Source organism: Protopterus annectens, chromosome 8.part0, assembly GCF_019279795.1.
Source record: "Protopterus annectens isolate FY-2018-M chromosome 8.part0, PAN1.0, whole genome shotgun sequence".
Lineage (NCBI taxonomy): Eukaryota > Metazoa > Chordata > Ceratodontiformes > Protopteridae > Protopterus > Protopterus annectens.
In genome coordinates, this window is record NC_056741.1 from 1087392210 (window position 1) to 1087403808 (window position 11599).

Consider the following 11599-nt stretch of genomic DNA (forward strand, 5'->3'; position numbering starts at 1 on the left):
TGCCAACTTTTCCAAGCTTATTTTCATTGTGAGACAGTATTGCTTTGTTTACCAGATGTCTGTTAGTGTTTCTGCATTGTTGTGCTGTAAAATGTAAAAATAAAATCCAAATAATCATTGTAGAACTAAAGCAGTATGCACACATTAGTGTTTATGATAAATGGGACAAAATAGCCAGGTACTGGGATGTTGGGATGGCTGCAGGGGAATTCTGGTGCCATATTATGGCTGTCTGTTCTTCAGTTTGCATTTGAAAGTTGATATCCCATAATTCCATTGGAGTGGGTGGGGTTACATAATTATATATGCAAATTAGATGTTTATCAGTGTACAGATTTGTACCTATTTTTCATGGGCGTTGTCCAGATTTTTGATGTTTCCAGGTTGAGTGGTATGTATGAGACAGGGGTTTATGCTGTCAGATCCAGGTGGGGTGTCAGTGGAAATATTTTCAAGTAAAATAGAGAATTCTTTGGGACATATGCATGTGAAGTGGATCAGGAAGATGAATGGTGATGGGGTGGGTAATGCACGATCTGTGGGAGGTGTGGAGTTTATTGATGGAAGATTGCTAAATTATTTAAGGAAATCTTTTGGAGAAAATTTTGCTGTATTACTTTAAATGGTGTTTGTAAGCAGGGTATCATGAGGAGGTTTTCTTCCTTTAAGTATGTTAACTTCTTTACAAAAGAGTTTGGTGGAATGTAAGAGGGTAGTTTGCTTCTTTGGAAATTTCTTTTGTGCCTTCAGATGGACTTCTTGGCTAGGGTACACAAGGCTATAAAAGAGGTGTGGTTGTTAGTTGTGATGATATGGATAAAGGTTTCCTAACTGGAGATATTTTCATTGAGCTAAACCGAGATTTTGAGTTAGTCAGTCATACAATTAGCATACAAAAAGCTAGAAAATATTTTTTCAGCAGAAGGTAGTTCAAGATTCTTATAGAGGCTCAAACTGTGTACCTTGGTTACAAGACACAAAAGACTGAATCCTCTACACCAACTACCAGACTGCTCAATTAGTTATCAGGGGTGCATTTTCAAGGAATTGTGAGTTTTGTACATTTCGAATGAATGTGAGTCCCAAGGAAAGAAAAGCTTACTGTTACTCATGCTATGTCTGTTTTCAATGTGTAACTGTTTTGTTTAGCAAATGGCCATCATCAGTTTCTGCTATAAAATTTAAAAGCAGTGCTGGTATCACAACAGGTAGCCTACTTGTTTCTATTGCAGAAGACTGTGGGTTTTACTCGCTCACCATGTAGACAGAGTGCTGATACTGGGGTGTAATTTAAGGGAGGATGGGTTGCTGTACTTCTGTGCGTGCCCTCCTTTGGATGAGATGCCTGTCAACATTTGTGCTGTTCAATTAAGTATATCCATACTCATAACTATGTGTATATATATATATATATATATATATAATGAAGATGCAAAGAATAACAGATAACATCAGCTATAACATACACACACACACACACACACACACACACACACACACACACACACACACACACACACACATATAGTTATCTATCAAAACATCTACTCCTCATAACATCTAAACTCAAAACATCAAGACCATAACATCTAAACTTCAAAACATCTAAAAGTTATAACATCGAATCTCAAAACACTGAAAACTACAAAGCAACTATAAATAACATCCCACACACTCTTTACTATGTTTCTGCAGGGGGGAAAGCCCTCCTGCACCCCCAAAGTGGGGAGCTCCACCCCCACACCCCCTGTAAATTCAATATACCAACTCCGAGATCGCACTACAGTGGGGTTAGGAAATTAACTTTTTCCCCACTGTAGTACGATCTTGGAGTTAGTGTATTTAATTTATGGGGGGTGGGCTTGCCCCCCTGCAGAAACATACTAAACAGTGTGTGGGATGTTATTTATAGTTGCTTTGTAGTTTTCAGTATTTTGAGATTCGATGTTATAACTTTTAGATGCTTTGAAGTTTAGATGTTATGGTCTTGATGTTTTGAGTTTAGATGTTATGAGGAGTAGATGTTTTGATAGATAACTATATATATGTGTGTGTGTGTGTGTGTGTGTGTGTGTGTGTGTGTGTGTGTGTGTGTGTGTGTGTGTGTGTGTATGTTATAGCTGATATCTGTTATTCTTTACATCTTCATTTTATATACATTTATATATATATATATATATATATATATATATATATATATATATATATATATATATGTATATACATGTGTACACGAATGTGTGTTAATGTGCATGCACGAGTGTGTGTGTGTGTGTGTGTGTGTGTGTGTGTGTGTGTGTGTGTGTGTGTGTGTGTGTGTGTCTGTATGTTATAGCTGATATCTGTTATTCTTTACATCTTCATTTTATATACATGTTTATATATATATATATATATATATATATATATACATGTGTACACGAATGTGTGTTAATGTGCATGCACAAGTGTGTGTGTGTGTGTGTGTGTGTGTGTGTGTGTGTGTGTGTGTGTGTGTGTGTGTGTGTGTGTGCATTGCTGTACATTTGTGTGCATGTTCACATAAGTAAATCCAACTATGTATATTTATGTACACATACATGTTGACCATCTCCTGCATAAGAACCAGGGGAAGAGAAGAGACTGCAAACATGTCCAACATTATACTGGCAAGTATGTAATGGTCACACAACAGCTTGCAGAACCTGCCAGCATCTATTGTTACCCCCCATGATGCCAGTCAAATGCCAGATATTTCATTGCAGTGTCCCATCAGCCACTGAATACCATACATGCTAACATTTGTAAACACCAACTTGTCCCCTAGCAAGCCCAAATGTTGCAGAAGAGGCTGGACAGTTCACTCTACACCCACATGAACTACAGTTTGTAGGTGTGGGGTATACTGCACAGTTTTGTTAGAAACACAGAAAAATATTATTCACAGCATAAGGCTAGGAGCCCAGTATCTACATTACTAGTAAACAGGATTATTCTTCCTGTCAAGCTACATAGCCACATAGTAAACCTGTTTATCGAAAGGACAATTGTGCAATGTGGTGCATACATGGCTCAGAACACTCAGCTTACAGTGACAGATGCACACTTTACGCACCATTGTATTAGGCTGTTATGCATACTGCTACATTTATTTATTTTTTATTTTTATTTATTTTACATTTGTTTACTGGGCTGGTCTGACTGGATATATTTCCATTTTCAGCACAGGCCCGGGGAGAAAAGCTCCACGTAGAAACAAAACACAGTTACGTTATACATAAAAAAAAAAAAAAAAAAGTAGCAGGTTAAACATAATTCAAGACTACATTACAGAATTCTACATACATACCCTGTAGAGAAAACAATTAAGTTGTAGTTCTAGAAATACAAAATAGAAAGGTTCTGTAACAGTAAAATATTTGTGGCAAGTGTAGAGCACATTCAGGAAATTTCTTTTACATTCAAAATTCTTTAATGGATTGTAATAGAAGCTACTTGTAAAAGAAGTAGATTGTTAGGGAAACTTCTCAAAGTGTAGGTAGTAGAGAGCGAATAGAAAGAAGGTGTTAAAGAGAGAGAGAAAAAAAATTGTGGAAGTCACAATTTTTAGTCAGGATTGAAGCATGGGCATAACCAGTGTATTTTAAGGTGTTTTTTCAGCTTTTGTTTAAAGAGAACAGGGGAGGGAATGGAAGTTAGAGCAGTAGGTAGAAGATTCCAATATTTACCGATGGTATTGGAGAATAGGGAGTCACCAGAAATGTTATTAGACTTAGTTAAGGTCACTAGAAGTTTGTTTGAAGAGCGTAATGAATTTAGTTTAGTGTAAGGGGTAAATAGATTAGAAAGTATAGGTGTGTTATTAGGTTGGTAAAATATCCTATGGACAAAGGTGAGTTGGGAGAGTATCAACATGTTTTTTACTTCAAGCCAGTGGAGTTGCTGTAGGTTCAGACAGTGGTGAGTTCTAAATTGGTTCCCAGTAACAAACCTAGCAATACTATTGTAAGTATTAGCCAGTTTAGTGAGATTATTTTTCTTTAGGTTAGTGTATATAGGTGAAGCATAGGGAAGAGTGGAAATAAGATGAGAGTGGGCAAGTGTAGCTTTGGCTATAGGAGTTAAGAACATTTTAATTCTGTAGAAGGAGCCCAGTTTTCTATTTACAGTTTTGACAGTATTATTAATGTGGTTATCAAAGGTAAGGTTATTGTCTATAGTGACACCTAGCAGCTTGGTGGTAGAGTCAGGGGATATAAGGGTGCCATTCTTGGATAAGATAGAGAATTCTATTGGGGAGGACCTAATAATAGGCTTAAAGAGCAAGAGTTTGTTTTTTTAGCATTCAAAAGGAGGCAGCATTTTAAGAACCATGCCTCAACTGAGTTAATACATTTTGTGTTAGTGTTTGTAATTCTGAAATGGTTTTAGCAGAACATATGAGTGTAGAATCGTCTGCGTATTGTATGCATGTAGCTTGAGGTATAGCTACTTGTAGGTCATTTATGAATAAGGAGAATAGAAGAGGTCCAAGAATAGAGCCTTGGGGGACATCAAGTGAGACTGGCAGAAGAGATGAGAGTTTGTTATCCCAGAGAACTGCCTGTTTCCTATTGCTTAGGTAGGAAGTGAACCAGTGAATAGCCTTGGGTTCTAAAGAAAGAGATTCTATGATTTTTTATGAGCAGGGGGTGGTTGACCATATCAAAGGCTTTTGACAGGTCTATAAAGAGTGCTGATGAGAGAATATTATTGTTGCGGTTTTTATTGATGAAATCAGTAAAGGAAAGGAGAGCTGTGGTGGTACTATGAAATGGCCTAAAACCGTGCTGGCAGTTAGTTAGTATGTTATGTTTAGTTAAGTGACCCATTAACTGATAGTGAATACATTTCTCCATAATTTTTGCTAAGGGTGATAAGAGTGCTATAGGCCTGTAATTAGAGTACTCGTTAGAGTTGCCTCCTTTATGTAAGGGGATAATGTATGAGATTTTCCAGATATCAGGGATGGTTTCTTCACTAATGGTTCTGTTTATAAGGATGGATATGGGATAGGCTACTACATTAGCTGCTTTTTGAAGGTATTCTGATGGTAGCTGATCAGCAGAGGGGGTACAAGGTTTAAGTTTTTGGATAAGTTTTTGGATAAAGGTGGTAGAGATGGGTTGTAATTGGAAAGTAGGCAGATTTGAAGATGTGTGGTTAGGGATGCTAGACTTGTCAATGATAAGGTGAGAGGCTAGTGAGTTAATGGCATCAGAAAAAAAGGAATTAAAGGCATTGACAGTTTCATGAGTTGTATTCTTTTCAGACCCAGAGGGGGAGGGTGTAGTAGTCTGGCCTGGGTGAAGTAGTCTATTTAAGGCTGACCAGAACCTTTGGGGATTGTTGTGATTCATGTGCTGCAGTTTACTATAGTAGTTCTTTTTATCTGTAAGTATGGCTTTTTTGGTACTATTTCTTAAGTGTCTAAAGGTTTGCTGATCAGAGGATAATTTGCTAGCTCTCCACTTTGCCCATGATTTGTTTCTTAGTAATAGTTTTTGTCTTGTTTCTTTTGTTAGCCAGGGGGCAGGCTTAGATTTGACTCTAATAGATTGTTTTGGTGCATGCTTATCAAGGATTAAGAATTTGGCATTAAAATATTTAACAGCATCTTCAAGTGGGAGAGTTTTTAGAGGATTCCAGTTGCAGGCATTTAGTTCAGTTTTAAATAAAAGTAGGTTAAAGTGTTTATTACTTCGTGAGATCCTGTAGGTTGGGGTTCATAGTACTATACAAATTTAGCAAAACAAAAGAGCCTGTCCAGTAAAGATAAACCAAGTAACCAAAAAAACAGACGATGGAAGTGCTGTACACAGAAACTTTAATCACAAGCATAAACGCTTAATTTCCACAAGGCATTTTCATCCAAGAACCTCTCAAACTTCCTCAGACATGATATAAAACATTACTAATTACATAAAAATCATAAGCATGGGACAAAGCGAAGCAGAACAGAACGTATAAAATCACAGTAACAGTCACGAGTGAAGGTTTAAGGTTTTATTGATGAATGAAGTTTAAGGTTTTATTGATGAATTTCATTGATTGGTTCTTTTACATTTGAAATGTGATATATATATATATATATATATATTTGTTTGTTATGGGTGAACTTTTTATTGTCTGATGAAGCTTATCAAGCGAAAGCGCTTACTTTTATGTCTGGACGCCCTTGAATAAATTTTATTTGCTTTACAGTGGATTTTTTTGGATTATTTGGTTTACCTTCACTCGTGACAGTTACTGTGATTTTATACATTCTGTTCTGCTTCGCTTTGTCCCACGATTATGATTTTTGTGTTATATACTTTTCTTAGTTGGAACAAAGCATTTACCGCATCATTTGGCAGTATCTTCTTTTGTTACACTACTAATTATATACTTTTATACCATTCACCTTAATTGACTAATTAATTAGTTTGTATCTTTAAAAACATATTGCTATTTATTATAAAATTCTTAAAAAATAAATGAATTAAATATATAATTATATTAAAACCACCACAATTGATTAAAATACATACGCGTATAATGTTATAATAATATCAAATGTATCAGTATAAGTGAATAAATATAATAAATAAGTTGATAATAAATACCTAAACAGAATTTATAGAAAGATGATATTTTTAAATGGATATATACACACAACTGATTTCTGAAAGGCCACTTCTATAATTTTGCAGATCTAAGCTTTAACAGAAGTAAAATTGAAATGGAATCATTAAGTCCTGGGGTTTTATTAGCTTATTTATTTATTTATATTTGTTGACAGGGAGTATCCGACTGGACGTAGGTCCATTTTCAGTGGAGGCCCGGGGAGAAAAGCTCCAGAGTTAAAATAGACAGTAGTTACAATAGTTACAATGGATTACATAGCGATTAACAATTTACATAGCAATTACTTACAACATATTTACAGATGAAGAACATAGTACATCAGTAGACAACTCGAATCTTTATCTGTGAAGTACATAACAGACATTAACAAATGTTACAAGAAGTTCCTGCTGTATAATAAGTACTGGCTTATGAGCATCTGAGCTTGCTATAATCAAGGTAGTTAGTGGAGTGGAAAGAAAGGTAGTGGTTGGATGGGGAGGGTGATATTAGAGTGGGAGTTGCAAGGGCATAGCCAGCATGTTTTTAGGTGCGCTTTTAGTAAAGTTTTGAAGTGGGTGCATGATGGTATGGAGGTAATTGTGGGTGGGAGGGAGTTCCATAATTTGGCTATGGTGCAAGAGAATAGTGCTTCACCAGCAGAGTTATTGGCTTTAGTGATCTGCAAGTGATTTTTGTTGCTGAATCTTAGTGGTCTGGTAGTGCGATAGGGTTGGAGTAGATTCTGGAGGGATGGGACATTTAGTGGATGATTTACTAGTTTGTGGGCAAGTGAGAGTTGATACAATTGAAGGAGGTGAGGGAGTTCAAGCCAGCCCAGTTCAGCAAGTGGGAGACAGTGGTGACTATGGTAGGATGCCCCTGTGACGAATTTGGCGATTTTGTTGTAGCAGGTCTCTAGCTTGTTTAAATCGCATTGCCTTAGGTTGGTATATATTGGACAGGCATAAAGTAGGGTGGAGATAAGGTGGGAATTTGCTACTGAAATCTTTGCTGCTTTGCTGAGAAGTTGCTTATTTCTGTATAGCGCTCCTAGTTTATTGTGGACTTTTTTTATGGTCAAGGATATGTGAATGTCAAATTTTAGTTTATTGTCTATTTCCACTCCTAGCAATTTGGTGCGTTCAGTTAGGTATATAGTGGTGTTGTCTTTTGCTGTGATGTTAAAGTGAGAGTTGTTTTGTGTATATTTGGTGGGTTGGAAGATGAGTAGTTTAGTTTTGTTTGGGTTGAGTATTAATTGGGCATCGGATAACCAAGTTTCAACAGAGGAAAAGGCTTCCTGTGTGACTTTTTGCAGTTTGGGTAGTGACTGGGCTGAGCAGATGATGGTTGAGTCATCTGCATATTGTATGAATGTGCCATGTTTGGTGGCAGAGGCTAGATTATTGGTGGAAACAGAGAAGAGTAGGGGTCCAAGGATGGATCCTTGGGGAACCCCTATGGAGACAGGTAGTTGGGAAGATATGTCATTCTGCCATACAACGGATTGTTGGCGGTCAGACAGGTAACTCTGAAACCAGTTGTTGACCAATTGTGAGAAGGATAGGTTATTGAGGACAGAGATAAGTTGTTTGTGTGGGACCATGTCAAATGCTTTAGATAGGTCTAGGAAAGTAGCAGAGGAGAGATAGCCATTGTTTTTATGCTGAAGGATAGTGTTAGTAAAGGAGAGTAAGGCAGTGATGGTGCTATGGTTTGGTCGGAAACCATGCTGAGTATTGGAAAAGAGGTTGTAAGTAAGGAGGTAGTCTGAGACCTGAGAGTGTATGCATCTCTCTAGTATTTTGGAGAGTGGAGAGAGAATAGCTATGGGGTGGTAATTGGTTAGTTCTGTGGAGGGTCTGCCTTTGTGGAGGGGAATTATATTTGATACTTTCCACAGTGTGGGAACGTAACTTTCTGACAGAGATCGGTTAATCAAGATGGATACTGGGTAGGCCAGAGCATCAGCTGCGATTTGTAGGTATTCACTTGGGAGGTTGTCTGCTGCTAATCTGGTGGGCTTAAGTTTAGTTAAGAGTTTTTTTATGTTGGAGGTAGGTACAGGAGAAAAAGAGAAGGCAGTGGGAAGATTACTAGTTGAAGGTGTGGGTTGGAGGGGGGTTGTGCTGTTTAGCTAGTGATAGTATAGTTTGTGTGAAGTATGTGTTTAATGAGGTAGCAATATTTTCGGAGGAGTGAGGGATGTTAGGAGGAGGGGTACTGACTTTACCTGTGTGGAGGATGGAGTTTATGGAGGACCAGAATTGTTTGGGGCTGTGTTGAGAGGAGTCTAGGGCAGACTGGTAGTATTGGAATTTGTCCTGTTTTATTAGCTTTTTGACTCTATTGCATAGTTCTAGGAATTTCTGTCTAGTTGAGGGGGTTTTGGTTTTGCACCAGTGCTCCCAGGCTTTATCCCTGTTTTTCCAAATTGCTTCCAAAATGATCTGCCATAATGTTTCCCTGAATTCCAATTTGGTTTCCCAGGGACCTCCTCTTGCCTCTTGGGGAACCATTTCAATTACAGAAAAAAAGAATTGTGCATTACTGCACTCTAGTGTATGTTTAAACAAGGCATTTGTACAATTCTCTTTCCTCACATCATTCAGATGCTCATATATTCTGCGTTTTAGTTGTCTTTCCGTTTTACCTACATAAAAGCATTACAGGATCCACATGTAACTAAATAAACTAATCCCTTTCAATTGCAGTTAGAATTTTTGTTAAATATAATTTTGTGTCTCACTTGTAAATATACCTCTTCTCCGTGTAATATATATCTGCATTGGTTACAGGCACCGCATTTATATGCCCCCCTCCTTTTTTGTGTAAATATCTGTGTATTAACTGCTTGTTCTAATACATTTTTAATGTTCTGTCCTTTTCTAAATACACCCCTTAGGGGTTTGTTCTTAAATACCTCTAAATCCATAAATTCAGAGAACTTTTTCCACTCCCTTTCTAAAGTAGATTTAATCAAATATGCAGTTCCACTAAAATTAGTCACAAAGGCTCTACCAAAGTCTTCCTGACTTGTTTTTTGTATTGTGCCTTGTGTCTGAGTGGGTGTGCCTGAACCTAACATAGGTTTATACTTATTAATTCTCCCTTGTTCCACTTCTGTCTGCATGTTATTGATCAGAGCTATAGGATAGCCTCTATCCATGAACATTTTCTTTAATACCTTACCTTCATTCTGAAAATCAGAGTCCAAAGATGTAATGTGGCTAACCCTAACATGCTGACCATTGACAATACTCTTTTTCTGAAAGTAAGGGTGTGCACTACAATAGCTAATATATGTACTGGAAAATGTAGGCTTTCTATAAACTACTGATTTAAATCCTTTACTAGTGTTAAATATAGTCACATCTAGATAATTACATTTTTCTGATGTTACCTGATGTGTAAACTGCAAAAAGGTAGTAGTTCCAGAAAGATAATTCATGAATTTTTCCAAAATAGCCATGTCCCCTGTCCAAAAAATACAGATATCATCAAGGTGTCTAGTATAAAGTTTCCAGTGTTGTGAGAAGACCCAGGTATGAATGAATTTAGATTCCCATACAGATAAAATAATATCAGCGTAGGTGGGGGCACAACTAGCCCCCATAGCAACTCCCTGTTCCTGCTGGTAAAATTCCCCTTCAAAAAACAAAAAATTGTTTCTAAGGACCAATTCTGCTAACTCCAAACAGAGAAAAATGTAATTTCAGAGGTATTTGACCTCATTCTCAACACTTCTTCTAACCACAATAATCCTAAATCATGTGGAATGACAGAAAACAAATCAACAATATCAATACATACAAATGTAAGGCCTTCCACACAATATGCTGGTTGTATTCTATCCAGAAAATCCCAAGAATCTTTAAGGATGTGGGGGCGTCCCCCCCATATATCCTTGAGATTCCAATCCAGAAATTTAGCCAATGGGGCTATTTTAGAACCTTCTGATGCAACTACTGCTCTAAAAGAGGGATCCTCCACATCCTTATGCACCTTAGGAATACCAAATATGGACGGTATTCTAGGTGAATTGTTTTCCAAATATGAATATGTTTGGAAATCAATAACACCCTGATCAAACAGGTCTTTCAATGCCAAATCTATTTTATGATAGGCGATATTAATTTCATTAATTGATACTTCCCTATATTTGTCCACATCCTGAAGGATGGGGAGCATCTTTCCTTCATATAAGATTTTATCCATTAATACAATTCCCCATCCTTTATCAGGTTCCATGACCGGTATTTCTGGGTTAGTACACAGTTGCTTCAGTAAGATATTTTCTTCCTTAGTTAAGTTATTCTTAATATAATTATTCTCTTGATTTTTAAATAAATTCCTGAGTTCATTTTCTAGTACATTTTCCAAGTTTTTTAGTTGGGGATGAAGAGGTGGATTAAAGGTACTATTTTTTCTGGGAATCATACTATTTAGTATAACTAGTGGAGTACCATTGAAAAATTGCTTCAAATTTATTTTTCTAATGAACATCTTAATATCTAATATCGTCCATGTTAGGTTCCCTTTTTTCATAGGTATATATTTGAAACATTTCATAAATAAGTGGAAGAACTCTTTTGTGACACCCAAAGAGCTATAGTTAAATATATGGAATCCCTGCCAACTAGAAATGTGTGAATATCAGGACTGTTAAAAAATTCCCCTCCTACCTGTATGTCCCTCTGTTGCCCCCTCTCCTCTGTTGGAGAGGGGTTTAATAAAAATGGTTATTATTGTATTTGTTCACTCTGTACACTAAAAAACAAATCATTTTTCATACATGAATCCAGTGCTTCGATTTGTTCATTTAAAATCAACATTTCTCATTCATAATTACGAATCAGAGCTTTTAAAATGTCCAGACCACATTTGTCAAAAATAGTAATTAATTCCTTGTGCAGTTTAGTTCCTTCTGATACATTGTTCGGATATTTAAAAACTTGCAAAGGTTTGAACA